This window comes from Drosophila grimshawi, unplaced genomic scaffold, assembly GCF_018153295.1.
Source record: "Drosophila grimshawi isolate 15287-2541.00 unplaced genomic scaffold, ASM1815329v1 contig_44, whole genome shotgun sequence".
In the NCBI taxonomy this organism is placed as follows: domain Eukaryota; kingdom Metazoa; phylum Arthropoda; class Insecta; order Diptera; family Drosophilidae; genus Drosophila; species Drosophila grimshawi.
In genome coordinates, this window is record NW_025063240.1 from 15,078,354 (window position 1) to 15,105,644 (window position 27,291).

Below are 27,291 nucleotides of genomic sequence, written 5' to 3' on the forward strand. Positions count from 1 at the left end.
CTCTTTGACCAAATGCATTCATTGTCCGTTGACCGTTTTGCTTATTTTAAGTTTTAAGCAGCGCATGCTCCTTCGCCAAGGTTGGTGTACTGTCGAAGGGGGAGAGGCGGGGGGAAGTGTTAGCTTGACAATGTGAAAATGACATGCACACACACACACACACACGCACACACAGCAAATCATGATTTGTTGTTCGTTTCGTTTCGTTCCGTTTACAGCTGCGCCTTGGTCAGCGTCAACAATGAAATTGTCAAGTGTTGACAAATAAATTTGAGGATTCCCGAAGATTTACTTATGCTAATGAAAGACACTTGTCACAAATACCCACACATAAATCTCTCTGCATCTCTCACATACGCTCTCTCTCTCTCTCTCTCTCTCTCTCTGTCTCTCTCTCTGTCTCTCTTTGGGTTATTATCCATGCGGCATCTTCTTTAAGTGCGTTGCCTTGCATAAGTACGCAAGCTGCAAAGCCCAAGTTTGTAGAAGCAGACTGGAAGACTGGAAGACGGCGGCCAGTTCTTGTGCAAAATAGCCAAAAGTACCGTAACAAATTGGCCAACTTAAAGCATTTGACGAGAAATGCAAGAGTAAGCGAGAAAAAGAATGAAACTGGAAATGGTAAATAGAAATGGAAATGGAAATTGGTGTTTAGGACTCACATAAATATTTATGGGGTTTGTTCAAGTGAAGGAATGCCAGGAATCAGTTCTTGCTAAAAACAAACAAGAAAAAAAATCAGAAAGTAGCGAAGAAGTTGAAATTGATATATAACCCATGGTAGAAGTTTAATAAATTTCTAATTATTTTCTTCTTGCTTTTACTCATGTTCAGCTTTATTGATATCTAACTATAAAGCTAACAGCGCAGCTCTAAATTTCTCACGGTTATCAAAGTGACGCCTTTGAGTGAGAATCCTTTGGTTGGGTTGCAACTTTGTATGCTTGGCGGCAATGAAATATGTACAGCTTGATGGAGCTGTGAACTCGAACAGATAAAACAATAAATTTCTAAAATTATAACCACTAAATTGCAAAGCACAGCTCATTCGCGCTTGCTATCTCGCTCGCACTTGCAGCGACTCAGAGTGTCGGCAGCATAATTGAGTAATTAGGCAAAATGCGCTCGCGCTCAAAAAGAAATATAACGAAACCTGTTTGCACTCAGCAGCGAACCAAACAGGTTTTTTGAGCACAAGCGAACGGAACGAAACGCAGCGGTTGGAACGTTGGCAATTGAAACGAACTGGAAACCGAGCAGACTGGTTGCCTGGTTGGCTAGTTCGATTGCAACTAGGTTTGATGCGCAACATTTTGGTTTGCACGCTGAGTGACAAACATTCAGTGAGTGCATCGAAATCCAAGCGAACGCTTGAGTGAAACGACTGCGCTGCGTTTCGAGTCAGTTGATTTTAGGCGCTCGTACAAGAAAATTCGGCGCGGCCGCTCGTTTTGTTCTTTCGCCTTTCGTTCGCCTTTCGCACATGACGAGAAATTCGCAAAAATAAAAGAAAAACACGCCAAAAGCCCAAAATACAAATTATCCAAGCAAAATTTTGATCGGAAATTAAACAAGCAGAAGTATAAAAATAATTATTAAGTTTTTTTGTGTTGTTGTGCCCAAAAGTGCCTCCATCTCACTCGCTCACTCTCACTCTGTCTCTCTCTCACGCTGTCCGTTTCTAGTAGTAACAAATTGCATTTACCGTTATGATAAACGCTTAGATTTTAAATATTGATAAAAGTGCCAAAGCTGCCACAAAACCGATAACAAATTGCAAGTTGAAGTTTTGTGCAACAAATAATTTTGGAGTGCAAATTGAATATAATAACAACACAACAAAGTGCAACAAATTAAAAAAAAAAAAAAAAAAAGTAGCTAAGGCATAAGAAATATACAAATTTTAAGTGGAAAAAGTTGTGTGCTGGAAAGTTTTCGCAGTGACGCCTGCGCAGCTGCAAGTTCTAATTGGATATTTTTCGCAGAGCCGGCGCTCAACAGGAAACGGAAGCGGCTGCTGCTGCTTCTTTTGCTTCTTCTTCTTCTGCACGCCATTTGTAAAACACACAGTCAAAGAAGCAAAGCTGCTGCTGCTGATTCATCAAAGGTAAAAACAAATAAACAAAAATTAAAACATTCCCATCAAATTCTTGTCACAAATATATCCACTGTAATTAGCCGCAAAAGCAGTCAAAAACAATGTCAGTTAGTCAAAACCAAAGCCAAAACAAAAAAAAAAAAACCAGCTAATAAACCAAATGAAAAAAAATAAATAAACAAAAACAGCAAATGCTTGAAGCGACACTTTGACATTATTTGCAGTCTTGCTTTGTTTATCTAGTCATGTATCTGTTGTAGGTCGGGTTTTATAATATTCATGATTAAATTTGACAGTTGACAACTTTTCTCGTTGCCTGCCATTTAAATGTTTGTGTGTTTGTTGTGTGTTTTGATTGTGTTTGCATTTCGTATAAATTGACAATTCAAGTGGCGTTTTACATACAACAACCAATACTTAATGTGTGTGTGTGTGTGTGTGTGTGTGTATCTAACAAGCTACTTAATGTTGGCATAATACTTGTACTATGTCCATTAACTGGAGCAGCACACAAAATGACAACACATTAGACCCAGTTAACAAGGGCGTGATTTAATGGCCTGAATTTCAAATGTGTTTTTGTTTTTTTCTTTCTTGGTTTTTGTCAACTTTAAATGATGTAGTTGAGAAGTCATTGAAAGACCTAGTTTTGTTTGCAGAAAGTGAGTTGAACGACTTTCATTCTTAGCTCAAAGTTAAGACTAAATTTAATAATTCTAGATATGCTTAAGCTCGAACAAATATTATATATATATATATATAGATGTATACATCCCATTTACGATATATATATATTTATTATTATCATTATCAATAATTTATTTAGCAAGTTATTTATATTTTTTCATTGTACATTTTTCAAACAAAAGTTTCTCTCAGCTTCTCTTATAAGTAGTAAATCTCTTTAATCTCTTATTGAATATGTAAAAAATAATTGATTTAATTTAGCTGTTGCTGTGCTGCAAACAAAAAGTGAGTTCTCATCTAAAGCTCTTAACTTTCTTATGACATACACGAATAAAATTAAAAGACCTTTACTAATTTAATCAAGAACTTTAGCACAGCTGTAATTAAGAGACCAGCTTCCTAATAGGTATTATTATCTAGCCATAATTGTGACATCGTGAGAAACACACGAAATTAACTTAGTCAGATATCACATGCACATTAATGAGATTTGTGATTAGTTTTGGCCTTGTTACAGTTAGCCAACAATACTCATTACATTCAAAATGGCAGAGAGCAATAATCAGCACATCGAGAACAACAGCAACAAGAAAAGCATTGATAGTGTAATGTGGCAATGGACACGTGCCAATTAGCATTAAGCCAAAATGTTGCACAAAGTTAAGCAAAAGAGCACTTACAACAGCCAGCTGCAAGCATATTAAGTATACGCAGCGTGTGCAAAAACGCAAAAGTTTCAATTAGTTGGAAAACTCGAGTCAATTAACAGCTAGTCAACTCGCTAGCCAATGCAATTGCGGCAAGAACCTTTGCCACACATATAGTCTATATATATATATATAAGTTGAAATCAGCTAGCTCAGCAGTATATACTTAGATAACAAATACTAATAGACATCTGTAATTAAAAGCTTGACAATAGTTGCAGCCAGACAAGAGTTGCAACAACAGCAGCAGCAGCAGCAGCAGCAGTAACAAAAGCCACTAAGTACCCCACATGAGTCCGGACATCAAGATCTCTGCCACAATAAAGGTGTCTAGCGGCAAGAGTGTGTTGGCCTGTCTGTGTCTGTGTGTGTGTGTGTTTGTTTCTTAATGCACTCTGCAAAAATGTGTAGCAGTATTTAGAATTTAGCTGAAGACAGTTAAATAATAAAAATATTAAAAATAATTTTTGACTGTTTTAAATATTATTGTCTCTTAAAAATATGCTGCAGTATTTAGAACTTGGCAGAAATACTAAAAATTAAAAGAGTGGCTTAAGTATTACTAATATTGCAGTTTGTTCGAGTGTGGCAAGTTGCGTTCCCAGGGAAGCGACAACGATACGGCTGCTGTTTATCAGAAAGCACCCTCATTTCATTCATGAATGTTTTGTTTTTTCATTCACATTCACAAATTGCTGGGCGAGGGGTGATGTGCAAAAAATGGTGGGTTTCTCTCGGGTTCAAGTGCAGCTTGTGGAAGCAGCTTCCTTCCGTCTAGACTCTAGACCTGCCAGACAACAGCTGCCCCAGACAAAACAGAAACGAAACAAGCACACACACACACAGAGAGAGAGAGGGTTCAAGACATCAGCACAAGAAGTGTGGAATCAACTTTGTCGCTAAAAAAGAAGCCAAATGAAAAGAACATTTGCCAGCAGATTTGAATAAACATAGAAACAGATACCAAGCATACAGTGAGAACTGTAATGGCGTTGTGGTCATAAATAAAACTGAGACTGAGACTGAGACTGAGACCAGCAAAACAGCAAAACAGCAAAAGCAGTTTTGTCATCTAAACAAATATACAAATAGATATAGAGATAGAGATACAGAAACAGCCGATCGATTGAGACATTAGCAGCTTCGTTTATAAAGCGGCTAATTTGAATTAAGCAATTCAAAAACCCGACTTCCCCTTTTCTCTTCTGATCTCTTCTGATCTCTGCTGATCTCTTCAGATAGAACAAGTGAAGCTACAGCTTTGATTAGCTTCGCTTGCTCATTTGGCGTACGTGTTGCAAATCCAAATTGGAAAATCTAAAAATTTATATGACGGAAGTCGCAAACTGTTGGCTAACAAAAACAAGAAACTGCTTTCAGTTCGTGCGATTTAGGTTTAGGCATACAAAGAGCAGCTCAAAAGGGCGATTGCCAGCGTATGGAATTTATTTATCGCTGTCCGGCCTTGTGCTCTTAGCTGCATGGCTTTAATGTAATGCTTAAGCTTGTTGCACTTGCAGCCAAGTTAAGAAAAAAAAAAGAAGTTAGCAAAAGTTGTGCCAAAAAAAATGAAAACAAGAAAAGTTTTGCACGTTAGTTGGGTGAATTTGGGCACGTTTAAGTCGGGCTACAAGCAAAGCAACATGACCAACAATTGCTCTTGTTGATTTAGCTCCATTTTATGCTCATTTATGAGTCAATTATCTGTATTTGCTTTCCCACAATCTTTAAGCCAGTCAACAAAATATAAAAAGCAAAACTATGCAAATTACCGTGTTTATCTAATCTAAAATGGCAATAGTGTGCGACACATATGAACTATATGTGTATGTGCTATGTAGTCCAGTGTAGTTGTTGTCTGTGGTTGTAGCTTATGGGCCCAAGACAACAACAGCAGCAGCACCAGCAGCAGCAGCAGGCAACGAAGCATGGCCAAGAAGTCTGCCGACTGAACGCCAACAACTTTGATATGGCTTAATGATGAGCTCTAATTTTGAAATTATACCAAATTATTTTGCCGGCAGTACACTTGGAGAATAAAAAGTGGTCTTCAGTGTAGAAAATAGACTCACTTTTATTATTCATTAAAGTTTTTGGCAAAGAAATTTTCAATTAGGCAAGGATCTGAATTTTAATTTTAATTTCCATTTTATATTTTCTGTTTTCTAAACTGTGGGCTTCATATTTTTCAGAGTGTACAGATGAAGAATTGAAACCACTTTTGTAGCCAGCAAAACTGGAGCTTCAGCTGGAGCTGAAGTGGTTGTCAGCTTGGTGTTCAGATTGAGATTCAGATTCAGCTTCAGCTTCAGCTTCGGCTGCGGTTCAGTTCGGTTTCGGTTCGGTTTCAGTTTAACTTCAAATTGTCGCTGCTTGTTGCTCTCTTTTTGTTGCTCTGTTGTTGTATTTGCTGTTGTTGTTGCTTGGCACATAACAAGTTAATTTTCATGTAAATTTTTCTGTTTTGGGCCCGGCTTTTGTGGCAGCCTCTCATACCGAAAAACTCAAAGCAACAAAAACAACAACAACAACAACCGGTTAACATAATCACTTAATTTGCTGATTGTGTGCGTGGCTCGTTTTCGGATCGTAATCGTGGGCGCTGCTGCTGCTGCTGCTGCTGCTGCTGCTGCTGCTGCTGCTAATGTGGCAAAGGGAATGGTAATAAGAATAGCTGAATCTAAATCGGCAACTGAAACGTTTGTTCGCTGAGCAAAGTGTCAATATTATTAGGTGACAATGTTCAATATGTTCTCAAGTCTGATAAACGAGCTGATGCTCAATAAAAAACTGACAACACTAACAAAAAAAAACAAACAAAAGCAGTCAGCTAGAGAAATATGAGACGACAGGTTGGAGACTGACAGAGAGAGAGAGTGAGAGGGGGAGAGAGAGAGAAAGCAAATTGGACAAATACAAAAAGCCGCACTCTCTAAGCCAAGTTGATAAATTGTATATGTATTTATGTTGGCTGCCAGAAAATAATTTACCAAAAACTAAAACCGGCAGCAGCAGCCAGCAGCAAGGGCAAAAACTGTGTAGAATATATAATAAACTTGCCAAATACACAAAAACAAAATACAACACACAAAAAATAAACAAACAAAATATCACCAAAAAAAAAAAAAAGAAAAAAACATCAACAAAAAAAATGGCAAACACTGAACAAACGCAGACACAGCGAGAAAAGTAGTAGCCAAAACAAGCGCAACATAAAAAGTCATTCAGCAAACAAATCATCAACAAAAACAACAGAAATTAAAACAAATGCTGAGTTATTAGCACGCCAAGCGCTTACAGCGCAGCCAGCGTCGACGTCGGCGTCGCGGCGGCGTGGGCAGCGCGTGGGTTTAGTTGCAGCTGGTTGTGGTTGGGGGAGTGGGAGTGGCAGGGGGCGGTGCAGCTGGGGCATGCGTTGAAATCTTTCTTTTTTTTTGCCTGCTTGCTTTTGTATTTGTTTTTGTTTGCAGTTCATGCTACTTATTCATGGCAGTCACAACAGAGACCGAAATAAAAAAAAACACACAGAAAACAAAAGCAACACTGAAAAATGGAAAGCTTGCAGAAATAGCAACACGTGAAAACCGCAATGAAGAGAAAAATGCAGCAGCAAAAATAAAAACGCAGCAAGAAAAAAAAAAACAGTCTCTGGAAAATGACGAAAATAAAAACTAAAATGCAGTCCCACTCACCCAGAACATAAACTTGCATGTATTGCACCATAACATTGGCACCAGACGCGAGGGTTGCCCCCAAAGTTTTGCAGTTGGAGTTAAGCAAATATAAAAACCAAAAGGATTTAAGAATAATTGATATTCAAATGCCATAACAAAAGTTGAATATGTTTTTTCGTTTTGCTGACTGCAAGTTAAGGAAACTAAATTTGCTTAAATGGCTAGTTTAAAGTAAATATATTATAAGAAATTCAATTTCAAATAGGTAAAGCTCCAGCTGACATTATAATATATAATATATGAAATTGCTTTGATTTGGGAGTCTTGTCTGGCACCCCTCGCTCATAGGATGTCTGTCGTGTTTGTGTAACCATGCATTTATTATGATTTTAAGCTTGCAAGCATCATCAGCCGACGAACCAAGCAGTCCAAGCACACCAAGCGAACCCGGCGAGCGGATCTGGCGAGCGTTGAAGCTGCTTTGACTATAAATAAAACCGAAAGGCAACAATGCCAGGCGGTGGGGGGCGGGGGTGTGGGGGATGTAGGATGCATTGGTGGGGGAAAAAACACATGCGAATGCATCAAAACTTGCCCAAGCAACTCAGATGCAGACGAAGATCGCAACAACAACAACAGCAGCAGCAGCAGCAGCAGCAAAAGACACGCAGCAAAAACAACGCAAAATAATAATACAAATAACTATAGATGCATAGATACGAGCAATAGTTAGATGGACGAGCGAAAGGATGTGGCTAAAGCTGGGCATGTAACTATTGCTGTTGTAGTTGTTCTTGCTGTTGCTGTTGCTGTTGCTGTTGTTGCATGATGTGGTTGAAGCTGGATCTAGGGATGTGTGCCTCAGTTCGCTGCTGCTGCTGCTGCAGCCGTTGGCATCGTCGTCATCATTATCATCTTTGTTGCTGTTGTTTTTGTGGCTTGGCCAACGCGAGGCCGTTTGCCATAATTGTTTAGTTAGCGTCCAGCGTCCAGCGTCCAGAGCACCCGCCCTACACTTAGCAAAAAATATACCAGCGAGTGTCGAAATCCAGTTTAAATCAAATAAGGCTGACAGCTAAGCAAGAATTTGTGTTTATTAAACATAAATTCGAATTGTGCCTGCAAAATTTGGGTGCACATGTTTTTGGCGAGTGTATTCAAGTGGCCCACCTGAACCGCTGGCTGATGCTCTTTTGTGTAGACATGTGCAGCCCCAACTCAATAAGCGACTGTGGCAAACGCCAACGCCAATGCCAATGCCAAAGCCAAAGCCGAGCAACTTACTCCCTTTTCCCAGCCCAGGGCCCGGTTAAGGCTCTGGCTCAGAGCGAGGCTCAGACACTGAGCTTTGGTTAAAACCTGATTATGAGTGCAGCCAACAGTTGGTAGGCTACATGTTGTGTATTCTAACACGCTGCGGATGGCGTCGTCGTCGTCGTCGTCATCGTCGTCATCATCATCATCATCGTCGTCTTCTTGCTTGGATCTGTGCAAACAAAATGCGTCTTTAATGCAAACATGCAGCAGGCAGCAAGCAGCAGCTTCCTTTGAAGTTGCTTATGCGAGAGGGTGACGATGGGAGGTGCTGGGGGTGCTGCGACTTTGCTGCGAGGTTGTTGCATGTGCGTACAAAACTTTAAACAGGAATTTTAACAACTTGCTTTGTACTTTTGCTTGTTGCCTCAAACAACAACGAACAACAGCAACAGCAACAGCGACAGCAATAGCAATAGCAAGAGCAACACACAACATACACACAACAACATTAACTGATTTATAAAGAAAATTTCTATGCGTCGCAGCCAGAGCCCAAAAAGGAAATGCATGCCGAGGTCGATGCCGCAGTCACAGCCGATGTCGATGCCTAGACTGAGGCAACAACTGAGCGGACGCAGACATAAATGAACGGCGAGCTGCCTCAGCTAAGCCAGAGGGGAGATTCCAGGTGATCCGCTGCTGCTGCTGCTGCGGCTGCTGCTGTTGCTCATGGCTGTGGCTGCTGAAGACTGCATGCCAAACAACGTGCCAACATTGACGGCGGCCAGTGGCTGCCAATTAAAAAATTTCATATTTTGTTTAGCTCACTTTTTTTCTTCTTTTTTTGCCATTTGCCATTTGCCACAATGCAATTCAATTAGGTTAAAGGTGGCTTGAGGCACAGTAAAAACATGTGTTTTACAGCAAAGAACTTTTGATTCGCTTTAATTTTAATATATTTAAAATTTAATTAAAGTCATTGTTGTCTAAAGCATAAGCACATTAACAGTTATAATTAATATCCATTATTCGCATACTTAAAGATTTTTATATTACTCTTGTGTTCAGTAGTAATGTGTTATTCTGCAGTTTATAGCTAGTTAAAAATAATTGCCTCATGGGCTCTGACTGAGTTTAATAGCTGGCTTTTGCATACATTGCCGTTTCTCGATTATTTACCATAACATTGCAGTGCTTTACGAGCGTTATTCCATCACAAACCCATCACATTTTGTCATACTTATCAACGAGTTAAGGTCAAAGTTAAAGTTAAAGTTAAAGTTAAAGTTAAAGCACTGACGGCACATCAAAGCCCATTGGCAGCTGTTGCTTGCCACATTTCATACACAATTTAATGCAGAAAAGAGCTGAGGACAGCTGGGCCAGAGTCGGAGAGTCGCAGTCTTTAAGCTGCGGTGGCAACAAGTTGCATTATCGTCATAATTAACATAAAGCTGAACAGTTTTGCCCCCCCAGCGATGCCGAAATGCCAGCTGGGTCACAGTTTCCCCGCCGGGTGGTCAGCATATCATCGCAACAACAACAACAATAAATAAAAGTTTATATCTGCCCATCAAAATTGCTGGTTGCAGCAGACATTTTAATTATGGATGCGAAAAAAAAAAACGTAAATAATAAAATTAACAAGGTCAGGGTTAAAATTTGGCTAAACTGTTGTCGTTGATGCCATTAAAATTGCATTACAAGCGAACCAATTCGACTACTTCAACTTTGTAGCTCTGCTATTTTTGACAGCTGTTCCACATTTTGTAGCGTCTACATCAAAGTCAAGTCACGTCACGTCGCGAATGTTACACATTTCTCATAATTGTTGCTGCTGCCTCAACTCGAGACGGGTGTCTGGCTCCAAAGTGTTTGCCTAATGGTTTTGGCCATTGAGATGTTAAGCTATCGAATGCAAACAGTCGTCTCAAGTGATGACACATCAAGGTGCGTAAAATACCATCACCTTTTTCACTGTGGCAAGTGAAGGTAGCACAGATTTGACATGAAGTAGCCAACGAGCACAATGATGTGCAAGTTTCTAAAGATTTAGCAGCCTGCCTCGAATAGTTAAAGCATTGGATTTAAGTAATGGGCACAGTTTGGAAAGCAGCTTAAAATATCACTAAGCTTAGATTGCAATTAGAATTGTTTTTGAATTTTAAATGAAAATTGTATATAAATCATTTGAATTGGTCTCAGATGATATTCGTAGAGTTTATTTAGACATCCGGTTGAATATTTGATGTGTTTCCTTACAAATCATTTGAATGTGCAGCCTTCAGTTACGTAGCAATCAGCAATTGTATTCAGCAGAGTCATTAGTTAAGCAAACAGCGCTTACATAACAAACAGCTTTTGTTTACCAAATCGTTACATTCACAATTATCGCACGAGCTGTCACATTCGTGCATTTACTACAACGACAACAACAACCACAACAACAACCACAACCACAACCACAACAACAACAACAACAACAACCACAACACACAAGCAACAAAGAAGAAGTAAATACTAAACAATAAACATACCAATAAATGACATCAGTATTAGGTTTTTCAAATAAATCGAAAGAACCAACAGCAATTGCAGTTACTTGACAGGCGACAGCAGCTGTATAAAGCTGATACAAACGAATAAACAAAGCCAATCGCCGTGCAGTTCGTGGCTTGGCCACTGCCCATTGAGACGGAGAGGGAGACGGACTCAGAGTCGAAGTCATAGCTGGAGCCACTGTGGCCAAGTGCAAGTCCCCAGGCCGCTGAGTGCCACGACACCTGTGCGCTCCAATCTATGTGCGAAACGTGCTCGCACGCCAGCGACGCCATCAATAGGCAGACAACATGACCTTTCATATAAATGCAATATCTATATATATATATATATATATATAATAATATATCTTATACACTGACTCTGTGAGACGACCCCCAAGCACACACCCACCCACAAGACTCCACACGAACTGTGCCCATTCGTCATGCACTAGGGCATATTATGGAAGAAGGGGGGATGGGGGCGGTGGTAATGCAGTGCTGGGGCGGAGTGTGTTTTGTTAGTGTGCAGTTCTCTGCTGAAGACCGAGCCCCATTGCCATGCTCATCAAATTCTCGCATGTTGCCTGTCAAACCGCAGTGACAAACACACGCACGACGACGACGACGTTGTCGTTGGGGCATCTGCAGCTGCTGCTCCCTGGCTGCCCCTTTCAAAAACTCACCTCCCTTCAGTGCTCTTTGTTGCCTGCCACTGGCTGCAATTCTTTTGAAAAAATTCCACCAGTTGCAGCGCTTGTTTGTTTTGTGCGCGCCTAGCCATAATGTTTTTATGATGACCCTCTTCTTGTGCCACACATCTCCCTACTCCTTTATTGTATCTCTCTCTCTCTCTCTCTCTCTCTCGCTCTCTATCTCCCTCTCTCGGTTAATCCGCATTGCGCTATGAGTTGTTTTTATTTTTGCTGCTTGCCGCAATTAGCCGTTAAGCTATTCTAGGCGCTGCAAAGACTTATATTGCACACATACCCCGCCAGACTCATTGGCATGGCGTAAAAATTAATTGAAAATAATAAAAGAAAAAAATTATTCAGCTAACGCGAAAAAATGCAATGAAATTTGAGCATCGATTGTGGGTCAGCCTCGGCCTCAGTCTCAGCTCATGCTCATCAACAGCTGCCCCAAAAAAGCAAAAAAAAGCTATAAAAAAAAAGGAAAAAAGAAAAAAATACTGGCCACTTAGCGAGGCAGCCAAAGCAGCTGCAGCAGCAGCTTCGCCAGGTAGTTGTTCAATGCAATCCATTTCAATTGCCACGACGCGTTTAAGATTACGCAAGCGATTAGCCAGGCAGCTGGAAAATGCCGCACGCGTCTGTTGCTTGCCCCAAGAGATGCAGCGCCGCAAACTTGTTTATTAGATGCTACTCAGTAGAATAGGAGCAATCAGCAGCACGTGCCCCAAACGAATTCTAGTTGCTCTTGAAAATCAAAACAAAAAACAAAAAAAAAAAACACACATCATGATGAGGCAAGCGAAATTATAAGTTAGGTCAGCTAGCCGTAAAATAATTAAAAATCAATGTTACAAAAATGTCATTTTGTTGTCATTGTTAACGTTGCGAAAATTTGAAACTTGGCCAACATCACATTTCCCGTCTTTTTGTCAATGTTGCAAAGACGCAGCAAGAAAATTTTGCAATTAAAATAGTATAATACGAAAAAGCGTGTAATTTATTAAACAGTGCATATAACGACAAATTGTTAATAGAAATGCATCTAGTACAAAGGCAGAGAGTGAGGGAGACAGCAGGTGTGGCTAGGAGAGAGACAGATAGCTGTGGATTCGAGGCGTGGGTGTCTGCTGCTGCTGCAATCAACTCGAGATGCAGACACAGCGCAAACAAAATGCAAAAGCTAACAAGTAAGAAAGCCAACACTCCGCCTGCTGCACTAAGAAATACCCTAGAAAACTGCCAGAAATTGAAAGAGCATAACAAAATTACGATTTGTCAATGCCAAAAAGTTCTTATAAACTTATGAGACTATGAATTATAATATTTATATATTTTATGAGCTGATTCCTAAGCGAATCTCGTTTTTAGTACAGCAAATAATTATTTCTCAAGAAATATTTAAGCAATATTCATTTAGGAAAGCATTTAAGTAAATAAATAAAACTTACCTAGCCTAATAATAATAAACACATCGATGCCTAACATAATTTCTAAGTATTATATTACCAAACAATCCCCAAGTTGATTTCGTAAAAATTCCGCATTGGATCTGAAAAAAAACTCCCTCGTTTGAAAATATTAATAAACGTTTATCGTATATTAAGTTGCAAGAATCCAAACAAAACATTTCTTTGTATATCAAATTATTGTTTATAACCAAAACAAAACTTGACGCATATTTTTAATCCCCTTTGCACAGGGTATAAAAAGCTAAAACTGCAATTACACACAGACACACACACACACACACATGCATATTTTTGTTGAGTGTGTGTGTGTGTGTGTGCCTGGACTGTTGTCAAAGTTGACTCTTGACGCATTTTTAAACGCTCCCTGCAACGGCCTCAGCTTGCCACGCCGTTGCCGTTGCCGTTGCCACCGCTGCGTGTGTGTGTGTGTGTGAGTAGTGTGGGAAAAGTGGGCGTGTCCAATGGGCATTAAACGGTATTTCAACTTTAGCTCAAGCTGCTTTTGTTGCCGCTTGCTGGTGCCGTTGATTTCATTTCAGTTTGTTGTTTTTGCAGCAATTAATTGACGAGCGTCCAACGAAACAAAAAAAAAAAAAAAAGACTAAATAAAAAGAAGCACAGAATCTAAAAGTCAGACAAACAAACAGCAAACAGATAAACAGAGACGTCATCGTCGCTGCCCAGTCGACTGATTGAGGGTGTTTTGGTGGGATGGAGTTTGTTTGGGGTCGACGTCATCATGTGAACTTGTCTGGACTGTTGTTGCCACTCTTGCCCGTATCCATATCCTGTGCGCTTGTCATTAATGGGTTCCCCTAATCAACTCAACTCAACTGAACTCATCGTGACGCCAACTCCAACTCCAACTCCAAGTCCAACTCCGACTGCAACTCGGAGTCGAGTCGACTCCAGTCGAGTCATGACTGCGTTGCGCTGAGTCCACACATCTTCATCATTAAGTTGGCGGCCTGGCAAATTGATTCATTAGTCAAAGTGACTCTTATTTAGTAAATAAGCCACAGTCAATGCCAATGCGAATGTTGTCTGCTTTGCAACTAATGGCTCCATTGAAGGATCGACATTTGCATTCCTTTTTTAAGCTGCATTTGCGCCATGCAATAATCTCTGACTCTGCTCGCTGCTTGATTTGTGCTTAAATGTTGGGAGTCATTTATCAAATTGCATTTGATTTGTTAATTAAATTTTCTATTTATGCTTATTAAGGCCGGCTCGAGCATGTCGTGCCTGACTATCAAATGCTAAACACGCCCAGTTATGGCTTAAAGCATAGCGTAGACTTAGACTTGGCCACAAAACGGGTTTGTGGCCAATCTCGTTGGGGCTTTCAGGCTTAAGCATTTTTTTTCCCCATAATTTTTTTTTTCTATTTCTCCACTTTGGTCTCCAACTGTTATCAACAAATGAGCCGCTTTCCGCTTGCCGCTTAGCCGATTGTGTCACATTTTCTGTTTATTAGCCGGGTCCATTCACAACGGCCATATTTATGGTAACGAAAACAATTTTTTATTGGCAACAACTTTAATGACAAATAAATGTTCATATTAAAGCGTTACGAATCACTGATCTGTGCTAGCGGGGTGCCAATCTGAGCTGTGCTTTCGACCAAGCCGAAAAACTTGTTAGCCCTTTTGAGGTGTCGTCAAAAAAAAAAAAAAAAAATTTAGTAAAAAACTAACAACTTCTCACTCCTACGCAATAGATGTTCATTGGCCAATAGATTTGAATTCGCTGGCTGCGTTTTAGCCAATTCCCAGGTGTTGGTTTTGATTTCCCCAACAACATTGTCGGCTAACGGCTACATCCTACGCGCTATGGTCAAAACGCGAAATGTTTTTGACCATTTGCGCCAAGTGTCGACAAACTACTGCATCGAAAGCAAATTGGTAGCAGGAAAAAAATGGCTAATTAGCGGTACGTGTTACGCGAATTGTTAGTGAAAGTTGTCAGTGAGATTGTCTTGTCAAATAGCCATAAGCATTGCTGACAACCATTTGAAATGCGTGAAATTAACAATTTTTACGATTACGATTTAATAAATAATATTAAGAAAAGTACACAGCAAGGACCAATGCTAATAAATAACTTAAGTCCAGGCACTTTTACTTTCTGCAGCCGCTGCAGTTGCTATCAACTTGTATCGATCGCACACTGTTCAGTATCGATATATGTAATCTATATGCATATATCCAAAACAACGACAACTACAATAACAACAACAACAACAGCAACAACAACGATAACTTCAGTTGAGAGGCGGCACCCAACGAGTGTCACCTTTTGCGGTTCTCAGCGTCCGCTGTCAATTGTAATTTTATACGATCAGCTTTCGATTTGGTGAAGCCTGAGGTTAAAAATTAACATGGCCAACCGGCGATAAGTAGAGATTGGTATTGGGGCGCTGCCAGCAGCGGCCCTGCCGCCTCCCTCCCCCCTAACTCGCCACACACTCTTGACTCAATGTAATTTTGTGGTTTGGCACCCAAAAAAAGAAGAAAAAAAAAAACAGAAAAGAAAAAAACCCGCAAAATAAAAGACAGCAACGAAAAAAATGCAATTGATATGCTCAGTCAGAGGACAACGAACGGACGATGAGGCGGATTCAGATTCAGATTCGAATTTGGATTCGATTGTCAAAGCCAATTGCGAGGCAGCCGAGTATGGGCCATGTAAGAGGCAACACTCTGTGTGTGCGAGTGTGTGTGTGAGTGTGTGTGAGTGTGTGTGAGTGTGTGTGTTATGTCTTGGCAATTGCCTGCGGCTGTTGTGCGTCTCGCTCCTCCTGTACCCTACACCCCTCACTCTATCTCTCTGCCGTATGCGATATGAATTACACAAGTTTCCTGGCAACGTTTTATGTACGTTTTCCTCTTTATTATTATGCAGCTGTGGTGTGCTGTGTGTGCTGTGTGTGTGTGCGTGTGTTGTGTGTGTGTGTCTGTGTGTGTACTGTGTGTGTGTGTCTGTGTGCAAGTGTGTGTGCCGTCGTTATAATATAATAATTAAACGAATTGCCAAAGTGTGTCCGCAACAGACGCGCGTCGCTCGTCAGGCCCGGCAAAGACTGCCTGCAAGTATTAACTAGAGATGGCAGACACTTTAAACTAGCTATACACTTCATTAGGATTTGCCAAGCTGTCATTGACAATAACAATAAACTTGTGTTAGTTCATTAGACTGGAAGTGCTTATTAGTTGGCTTTTTGTTAGAAAAAATTAAAAAGCAACCATTAAAGTTTACAGAAAAAAACAAAACTATCAACAAAAGATAGTTCATTAGGTCCTTGGGACATGCTAAAAGAGAAAGTGGAGGCTTTACTAAGCATCAATTAAGTTAAATAAGTTATTAATTATTAATTAGCTCGTTCAACTACTAATTATGAAGACACTTTCCCAGCCACACTTCCGTACGTTATCTTAAATTTATAACTTTGAGAGAGGCAAGTGTCAACGTTAAGATCAGATTTGGGAATTACTTAAAACTGGCAGCTTTTTAATGGCTCATCAAGCTCAAGCCATTTTCCGGTAGTGTTATATTTAAGCAGGCAGGTTAGAGATGAGAGTGCTGTTAGTTTTGATTATTGAAGGCTAACTTTGGTAGACTCTGATGAAATACTTACCATATCTATGCAATCCATGGCTGATCTAGCTTAATTTCCCAGCTCACGCTGTCATCGCTAGCGTGAGTGCATATTTGCCAGCAGGCAGTATTAAAGAGACCCAGTTTTAACATGTTCCTTTGCTTGTTCGTTCAGTTGTGTTCCTTTGCAAAAAAGGGTTTATTTTTTTGATGTTTTCTTCATTTTTGATGGTTTTATTTGTTTTTTACACTCGAGGTGTCAATTTCAACGCCCTTCTTTTGTTTGCGAGTGCGAGTAAATGAGTTTATACATGCCAGAAAGCATTGTTTATGGAGTATTCCCATATATTGTACTATATGTATGTGTTCGCACATATGTATATGAATGTTACCCTCGTTTTTAATTTCTGCCAAATTATGCAAAACACTCTGTCTTGCGATACACTTAGAAGGGGTTAGCAAATACATGCGCACATACACTGAGAAAAACGCATTATGCTAAATCAGTTTTCCAGCCTCCATTGTGGGCGTTATGTGCACAACAACAAAAAATCTATAAATATTTCCAGAGTGCTGGGTTGCCACACCCACAAACTGTGGCAAGCACACGCACAAGACACACACACACACACACACACACACACTCACACGCCTTCAAAATGTATAACATAAATATTTGCAAATTTCTCGAACAACGGCGTCGAATTAAAACACATGCATATAAAACTCGGGTATAAATTGCCTTTGACTTCTGGCAAAGAACCGTTGAGATGCCTTGATTGGAGCAGAAGGAGGGGGATTATCGGTGTGGAAGAAGGAGCAGCAGGCCACACTGTGGGGCGTTGAACATCATCACCTCATCCTTTAGCTTCAGATCTGCTCTGCTCTGTGCAGCATTCACATATGTGCGATGAATGCGTCTCGGGATACACTCCTCTGGAAGCTATAGCCAAGGTTTTGTATTTGGGGTGTGTACTTCAAATGGGTTGTGCACAACAGCTAGAGACTTAATGGGGATGACGCTGGGGATGGGGAGCAGAAGGATGAAGAAGGAGAACCGCTTGCCCACATAGGCGGAGGTGGATGTGGGCGTGGCACACACATATGTATGCATAAGTTAATATCACATTTGCATGTGCTTTATGCAGCTGACAACTCAATAAAATGTCGCTATTTTAATTTTTGCCTTGATGTCGTCACACTCACATGACAAGTTGCAGTTGAATGTTGCATGTTGGATGTTGATGTGTTTATTGCTATTAAGCATTACATTTTATGAGTTTAATTCCCAGGAATATGCTCCAAATAACATGCAATTGTTGGAGTTGTTCGAGTTGAAATAGATGCGATGTCTGCCTCAGAAGATAATCTATTAGTTTATTTAAATATTTGGTTTTTAACTCCTTGTAAATTAATATGCTGTTAACTCAATTTCATGCTAAAACTTTATGCAATATAATAAATCAACTTTGAAGGTTTCCTTTACTGCATTAAGTTTGCCATTAATCTCTTAAAGAGCCTTGTACAAGACACAATTTAGCTCCCATGCACTTCTCTCGCTAACAGTTCACATCCTCATATTACTACGTGTTGACAACAAAATTAATTCAAATTAGCAACATCATGTTGCAAGTTCGAGAGACCACTCCAAGGTTAACTGAATTTTCAACAACTTTCGCTTGGCGTGTTGCGTGTTACAAAATTTGCCAGCTGCAACAGCAACAAAGGCAGCAGCAACAGGGCCAACAAAGGAGTGCTCAATTTGCAACTGCAGCAAATTAAACTAGCTACTTGTGGCAACTACTTACTTACTTAAAGCACAAGTATGTCTTACACTAGTATCTTTATGCAGCTCCCACTTGGGCGCCACAACTATAAACAGACTCTGCATACCATAATTATCGAATGCGTTTTAAATGGGCTGCCGACATAATTGGTCTGATTGGAAGATGATCTTCGCGTGACTACTGCCTCTGCATTTGGTTGCTGTTCTACTCTAGGAGATTAGCTACATAGCTACATAGCTGCATAGCTACATAGCTGCTGAGATGATTGAGGCGGGAGACGCCGGCAACTCTCAAAGAGGTAACACAAACGCTTCTGTCGACCATTTCGAAGTGAGACATTAATCTCAGTTAGGTTTATCTTTGATGCATAATAAATGAGACGCTTTTAGTTTCAGCGCTTGCCGTCTAAAAGCAGCTATTTATTAATGCCCAAAATGCACTGGCCACGAGGTCCGGACGCCAGCAGCAACAACCAGCATGTCGGCGATCTTATTAACCCAGTTTCCACAGAGTTTCCAAAAAAAAAAAAGGAAAATAAAAGACTACTCAAGGAAAATGCCATTTTTTTTCTGTGTTTGCATTTTGCATTCCTTGCGCTTGATTATTTAGTTTTCCTTTTTAGTTTGTCGCTAAGAAACTTTTGCTGTCTGCCAATAAAAAGAAAATCTGCACAAAGTAAACACGGGAAAAATTGCAATCACTCCGGCTATGGTAACAGAGGCTACGGGTTTCGTTAGTCCGCACGGCGGGGAGGGGTAAGCTCTGTGCAAACAACTGCCAGCATCAATCTTCTAATGCGTTCAAAATTTTGCGCTGTTGCTGCAATTTTATTGCCAACACGAGGGAGCCAAATACATCCATGATGTTTACTTTTGATGTACAAACTTTGCCATTTTTTCTGTATACCCTAACAGAACTGCTGTTGACTTGGTCATCAGAGCAGCGAGCCAAAGCAGAAAGTAGTTAAAGAAAGTGGTATGTGGAAAGTCTCTTGTAACAGAAATAGAATTTCTTTAAGAATCCATAAAGTTTAAGATTTAATGTTGAATAACCTTTTTAATGTCACATTTCCAGCTCTGGCTGCATAGTGTATCCGTCAGATACTTTTGCAAGGGCATAAAACATTCCGTGTTACAGTTTTGAACATATCTTTTTATGCTCAAAAAAAAAAAAGAAAAAAAAACCAACAATAACAAAATGCTCTACTGTGCCTGTGCCACATTTGAGCCGAATTGACTTGTTGTCACGCCCCCAGATCAGGCAGCCTTTCAGCCGCCCCCCGATGGCAGCGACATGCAAATTTATGAAAGCCGCTTTGGCCTGTGTTTCTTATTATTACTTTTTATGATGATTTTGTTTTCTTTTTTCCTACTTGCTTGAGTTTTGTTTTTGGCTGCTTGGTCGTATATTCATTTTTTGTTTTTGTTTTTTATTTTGTTTTTGTTTTTGTTTTTGTTCTTGGGCTTGCTGATGCCGTCGGCGTTGCTTGGACACGCCACAAACGAAGCGAGCTGGGAGCTCGAGCTTGTTTTCGAACGCGGTACGTTGTTAATAATTCGCTCGCATTACGCGCGATCTCGAAGGAAGATGTCGTCTTAATGACTTCATTAATATTGAGTAAAACACAGTGAGACAGACACTGCAGCCAGCAATTCCATGTTTCACAAAGTGCACAGCCAATGCTGATGCGGCAACGAATTATCGCTCAATTGAAAAATCCAAAATGCTTCACTTGCAACACGTTCTGCGTTCTGCTTCTCTTGTTCTTGTTCTTGTTCTTGTTCTTGTTAATATTGCTGATGTTGCTCAACACAACAGTTGTTGTTAGTATCGATGTTGTTGATGTTGTTTCCGCTGTGCGACCATTTATAGCACACGTTTATGAGCATATCGTAGCTGGATCTAAGGAGCATGCAGCCAGTCAGCAGGTCTCTCCAGTTGGCGTAATTAAAATTAATTTGAAACCTAAACGATTAATTTAATATAAATGCATTAGACTAGGAAGTGGCTCTTATAAATTAGACACGTTGCCAAAGCTAATGGTGAGAACTGCAAACATACTCACATTTTACATTAATTACCCTCATTAAATAATTCTACCTGATAAACGCACAGCTTGCTACAAAGTAACACTGCGAAAAGCAGAATAATTCAGCCAGTTCCTGAACATGGAAAAAGTGGGCGTTATCCATCTAGTAAGAGTAGAGCCAAGCAGGCGCTCTAAGTAACTGTATTTGTAATTTGAAGTTGCCATTGAAATTGTAAATTTGCAAGCAGTGAACTTAATTCTTGAAAAAAATGTGCCTGAGACAGTATAATTTATTTCTCAACTAAATAAATATCCAAATTAAAACAAATGAATATTCATTTCTTATGTTAGAATGCTGATCTATCTTTTTTAACTTATTGATTCCAGCTCATCTGAAATAAAAGCAGCCATCTATCTAGAAATGGGTATATAGTGAAAATGATCTTGGCACTATAAAATACACTTTCACACCAAGCCAGAAGGCCCATTAAGCTGTCCCAGATTCAGGCGGTTATCTGCACGGCCAAACTATGGGTATTAACAGCAACAATGTAGGTTGTTCGTTCCACCTCAGTGTTGGGCAGCAACAGCAGGTCGATTGAAATGACTGCGGCTGTGTTCGTTAAATACAGGCTGCAGTTTCTATAAATCAGGCATATTTCTCAACACCTTTTTGTGCTGAGCGGCGTTTCGAACCGCTCATTAAAAACCATTAAGCGAAATATGCAACTGTGAAAATTATGGCGTAAATGATATCCCCGCGCGACAATAAACGTGCTGCCTTAGGCTAGGCAGGGGGTAGTGGTGGGGGGTTAGGGGTGGGAGTAGTACTGGGTTATGCTTGGGGGCTGCCCGGGGTTGAGGCCTCGTGTTGAGCTCGCAATTCACCTAAACGCGTTTTGAAGTTAACTCGGTTTCTGTGTCATTTTCTTGTCTGCAAGTCGAGTTAGGCGTCAAATAAATTTTCGTCTACGCTAAAACAACAGCGAAATGGAAAACAACAACGGCAACAACAACAACAACAACTGCAAAAATATGTCTAAGTCTATTCCCATTGGTGCTTTTTAGACGTTGCGTTCTTTGTGGCTTGTTTGGTCGTTTTTTGCACATTTGCAACAATTTGTTATTGGCCATTTAAGCCGTTTGTTGTTAGTGTTGTTGCTGTTGCTGTTGTTGCTGTTGTTGTTGTTGCTGTTGTTGTCACTGTTGGCCATTGGGTCGCCGTGCACCAGAAATCTGTTGAGTGTTAATGACATTTTTATGTTTTAACGCTTGAAAGGCTTCAACAGCAACATTGACTTCCATTTGGCCTGGCCCCGTGAGTGGCCTCTATGTGGCCACTCAAATGGCGAATTGGGAAAGCAAGTCCAATTGAAAGGCCGCTCCAACTCCAACTCCAGCTCTATTTTAGCGACTTGCTATAGAAATGCTCCGTTTCTGTTTCGTCTGACATTTGGAAACGTGGCAAATGTAGCGGACTCACAGTGAGTTATTGACTGTTCTCGAGTGTGTGGTATTTGTCGAGTGCGCTGAAAGAGGTTGTACCTGCCGCACAGGAAAAATTGGCCTGGTGCTGGTGGCCTGTGCTGCCAGTATGTGAAAGTTAGACCAAAGGTTTATTAGCTTTTCGTTAAATTGAAAAATGACTTACTAGAAATATAAGAAAATATGTCAAAATAGTTGAACTAATTAAGCTCGATAATAGTATTGGAATTGAAAGCTAAACTAATAAAGTTAATGAAAAAGGTAAAGTTAAACGTTGATAATACAAATTGAAATGTTTTCCTACTTTAAAATTGTAAGTCATTGCTTGTTGCTAAGTTTCTTGCTGTGTCTGCGTGACTTTTCTACTATCTCTTTGCCTCTCTCGATCATTCACTCTGCCTTTATCTTCCGCTTATTTCCTCTCAAGTCAATAATTCAATTCAATTTAATTCAATTCAATTCACAGTCGAAACTTGTGTCAACAATAATTAAATTTCTGCATACATTTGCTAAACTTTTGTGCAGCTAATTGAACTGAAAAACGCGCATAAAAATACAAAGCACAAAACAAAGTCAACAAAGCAACCAAAGCAAATTCGCGTGCAACCGCGGACTAATAACCACTGAGACAATAAGAATAAAAAATATACAAAATGAAATGAAATAAACAATCCGCAGCAAGTTTCCTGCAGCTCCTTGCCGCCACGGCGTGGCAAGTTTTTCAAGCGAAAAAAAGGAAATGCTCCTATTAAATGTATTTTAAGCTGTGTGTGTTGGTTGTGTGTTGGGCGCTCGCATTTCAGTTATTTTTGTGCATATTCCTTTGTTTCAGGCTTCACTGGTGCTGAAATTTCGCAAATGTTTTCTTTTGGCCATTTCGTTGGTGGCGTCTGCTGCCATTTTAATGATTTACGTCACTTAAACGAATTTCATTTCGGACAGCTGGCCAGGAGTCGTGGCAGGAATCGTTTCAGGGGCCCGTCAGAACAACTGTTTGACTTTGCTGCTCTGTTCCCTCAACTTTTAGTGCAGACTCAAGTGTGCGTGTGTGGTTGTGTGTGTGTATGTGTATGTGGGGAGTTGGGCGAGCGCACAATTTGCACAAGTGCAACGACTTCTCATGCATTTCCTGTGTGGCATCTGCGGCTCTTGTTGCCCCGTCGGTTACAGCGCACAATGCCGAAATAAACCTGGCCCGAACTAATAACACTTAAGTGAGCCAAGCCAAAAGCTAAGCGTTAATTATGGAAAACTTTTCCTTGCTGTGGCTAAAGCGTTTTCCAAAAGACACACAAAAGCTGCCAGCTACTGAACTGCAGCGCCTCATTCCATCTTTTCATTCTACTTCTGACTTTGCAAACTCCTCCAGAGCAATGCATGTCGCAACATATCAACAAAGGATGCAGTTGCCTAGACTCAGCTAGGCTCCAGCTTGGGCCACACTCTAGATGTTTTCGTCGTTTTTCTGTTTTTTTTTTCTGTTTTTTTGTTGGTTTTGCAGACTTCAGTCAATGCACTCTCTATGACGACGTCGTCTGACTGCACAAAATGAAAAAGTTTCGAAATAAATCCTGAAATCCGAGGTCCAAAAGGAATAACTTGAAAAAATAAAACTGCACATGCAATTAAGCAAAGATTATACGACTAGAACATACCCTTGGCAGAACTTTAACGAGTTTCAGAAACAAGTCACACATATTTAATTAGTATTGCCTCACACGCAAAATAGGTTAATTAAGTGTTTGAATTAGAAATCACTATCGGTTCCTCAGTTAACCTTATCCTAATATAGCTTTGCCCAGCTTACAGGGTATAAAAACAGCAGCCCCCTCTCAACAAAACACAAAAAAAGTAAAAAAAAAAAAACTCGTTGCATTTTTTTAAAATGTAAAAAAAAAGAAGATTATTAACGCCTGTTGGTTATGCCACAGGACGATGTCTGCGCCAGCTTCAGCTCCAACTCTGCGTCTCTCTGGCTACTGTGCACACACTTTTCGTCATGTTGTTGTCGTTGCACGTTTTTTGTTGTATTTTTTTCTGTTTTTTATACTTTTTTTTTTTGGTGCATTTGCTTGCTGCAACGCTTTGGATGCAAAATGCATCTGGGCAAAAAACAACAGCCAACATGTCGCAGTCGGAGTCACAGCCAGCGGTAGTTTGAGGTAGAATGTAGGGAAACTGGATGGATTATAGAGCTTGGGGGTAGTAGGCGTAGCGGTCGACAATTCTCTCTCTCTCTCTCTCTCGCTGTCCCCTCCCCCAGTCATTAGGCGCTGCTGCACTTGGCTCCAGCTTGCACTTAAGGCCAGCCAGGCAGCCAGGCAGCCAGGCAGCCAGTCGGATATGGGCCTGCATCCTGAGCAGGCTCGTCATCGCCGCCGTCGACGGACGTTTCGTGTCTCAGGCAGTTGCAAATTACGCTCTCAGACTCAATTGTCTTGCGCCTCAGAGACATTCAGGCCCCCAAAAGCAACAACAACAACAACATCAGCAAGAACAACAATAGCTGCATTTAACGCAATCTTTTCTGGCTAGACAGACCCAGCCGCAGACGGTCACAGACTCCAAGCTCAAACTCTAGACTCTGTCCACGAAACGAATCAAATTGCAATGCAGACGTTCCCTTGAGTTGGTGACTTGAGGATGGAGGCGTGGTGCGGCCTGGCATGGCATGGTGGCAGATCCGTCTCGTCATCGTCGCGACATGTACTTCACAAATTTTGTGTACACATGTGTGTGTGTGTGTGTGTGCTCATTAGAATGTGTTGGTTATGGTCCTCGAACGCCCTGGCGTAGGCAACACTTTTCAAGTGCTTAATTTCTGTTTCACATTAATTTTACAGCTCTTAATTTGGTACAGTCACGCTTCCATTTATTCAAGGATTCGATGGCATTTAAAAAAAAAATAACACAATTGATCGTTGATTTCATAAAACCAACAATCACAAAGTGAAATTTATACACAAATTTAATCAGCAGGCATTTCTCTGTTGCACTTTTAACTCGATTAATACGAAAATTGTATTTTATGATAGAAAAAATGTTCATTCATGGCAAAAATGAAAAGTACTGTGAATCCTATTATTTAATTATTCTACAATGTATTTTAAATTTAAATACTCTTTGCCATTTCAGAACACGTTCATGTATTTATGAGGTATGTACAATAATATGAATGCCCATTTTTTGATTTAATAAGTAAAGACCAACATTTAAGACTGTTCAGAGCCGAAAGCAGCTTACAGCTTGACGCCCCGAAAAGCAACCTGCATTTTTATGAGCATTCAAAATAATACGAACAGCATTAATCGAAAAAAATTCAAATAACATCATAAATGAATCTATTATGACAAGTGCGTGGGCTGGGCCCAAAAGATTTCAACGGCTGCTGACTGTCCAAATGATGTGAAGTGTGTTTGAAGCGGGCTCGGCGGGAACCCATCAACATCATCAACATCGCCATCATCATGTCAAACGGCAGCCGCAAACAGCGACAAGAAAAAAAGCTAACGATAAAATTAACAACGCGAACCAAAAAAAAAGAAAAAACTCCAAGCATATATGCCAAAGGGCCGGGTTCGTGAAGGTAGTTAAAACTACAATGGCTCCAAAAACGGCAGCTCTATGTCTTATTAAAGAAATAACGTGGCAGCAACGGCTGCTTTGATTGACAACTATGTTGAAATATCAAATTAAAATTTCATAAATAGAAGAAAATAAAAGTTAAGCCGCTTTATAATAAGGTAATTGCCATGGCTATTAGGACTGGGCGTGGATGGATGTACATATATCTATAAATATGAAATAAAAGCCGCTAGATGTTTGGCTTAGATTGAAGGTCAATGACAACACGTAATTGATTATTAACCGAAAATTTCAATAGCTCGTACCAAATCATTAATGAAAATGATTGAAAAAACATGTTTTAATTTCATGCTTAAGATATCGTATTAGTAGCGGAATTTTAATTGCCACTATCTATCTATATATCTACAAGTAGCCTTGGCACCACTACAGCCCCAGCCACCACAGGCACCTCAGCTACCAGCAGCTCGTGAACTAGTAACGAGAAACAACAGAAGTACATAAAAACTGCAATATCTTTCGTTGGCCATAAGTGTTCCTGCCCATATGACGTATATTGTTATTGGGAGTGTGCACTCGCCTTATCGTAGGTGCCACATAACTAAAGCTGCCGCATTTACTGCTGCCGCCTGCAGGCCAAACCATTTTCACACCACTGCAATATAAAATATGTAAGACCTTTTTTCTCTTTCTTTTTTTATTTTTATTTTTATTTTCTTACCAATCTACGTTTGGTAAAAACCAATCAGTGGTTGCGATTTCCATTAGGTTCGAATTGCCGTTCAGGTGCTTAACTGGGAGCGTCGTTTGGGATCTAACATGTGTTCTACTAAGTTATTATTTTTCTTTTGATGGCCTGTGAAGCCCAAGTGTGGTCATAGCCAAGAGTAGGTGTTTTAGTTTAATAAAATCTTGTATGAATTTTAACTACGCACAATATAAGACTTTTTATGCTATGTAATATTTTGAAGTATTCATGTTATATCCCAAAGCTATGAGTTTTGGCTATGAATAATGGAAGCAATATTTATTCAAAAGCTGCTTTTCACATTATTTATATAAATTATGTACCCACAAATCACTCTTCATTTCCAAAGCTATTCAGCACAAGCTCACAATCTTAAATTAAAATCACATTTCACTCCACTTCTGGATACAAAGATGCTGTTCTACAAAATTTAAATGAAAAATTTAACAGAGTTTTATCAACCAATTTTAGATTATTCTCCTAAATCTTACGATAAAATCACATTCCATTGTGATTAAGTAAGAACACTCAACTATCTTGTAAATCATAAATCTTAACACATGGCAAACAGTTATAATTAATGTTTCAGCTGACAGAATTCAATAATTAACTGTCGACTCACTGAGGCGGCAAGTCTCCCAAATTTGTAGCTACACATATAGTCAGTTTCATAATTAATAGATTTTTTATTTAAATTTTGTTGCTTTTTTTTCGTTTGTATATTTGTTTAGATAAGATGTGTGATATTAATTGAGTGACCCTAGAGTTTAGTTATAATAGCATCTTTAGAAGTTGGCTTATTTGTATTCTAAAGATTGCTTTGATTTTGTTCATTACAATTTTAAATCAAATTTTTCAATATATTTTTTATGACTTGTGTTCTTGGGGCTGTACAGGAAACTGCAAAGCTGTAAGTCCATAAATTTAAAGAAA

General features: G+C 39.8%; 1 protein-coding gene across 2 annotated transcripts in view; it reads left to right on the forward strand.

Moving 5' to 3' along the window:
* The first annotated feature begins 1,892 nt into the window (after positions 1-1,892).
* Positions 1,893-27,291, forward strand: part of LOC6556944 — a 60,577-nt gene continuing 35,178 nt past the window's right edge. Inside the window, exons 1-2 of one of the 2 annotated variants that reach the window (XM_032738580.1) lie at positions 1,893-2,107; positions 25,161-25,182. The gene's annotated coding sequence lies outside the window, so the exon portion shown is untranslated. The remainder of the gene's footprint in view (positions 2,108-25,160; positions 25,183-27,291) is intronic. The other variant, XM_032738588.1, reaches the window with a different exon arrangement.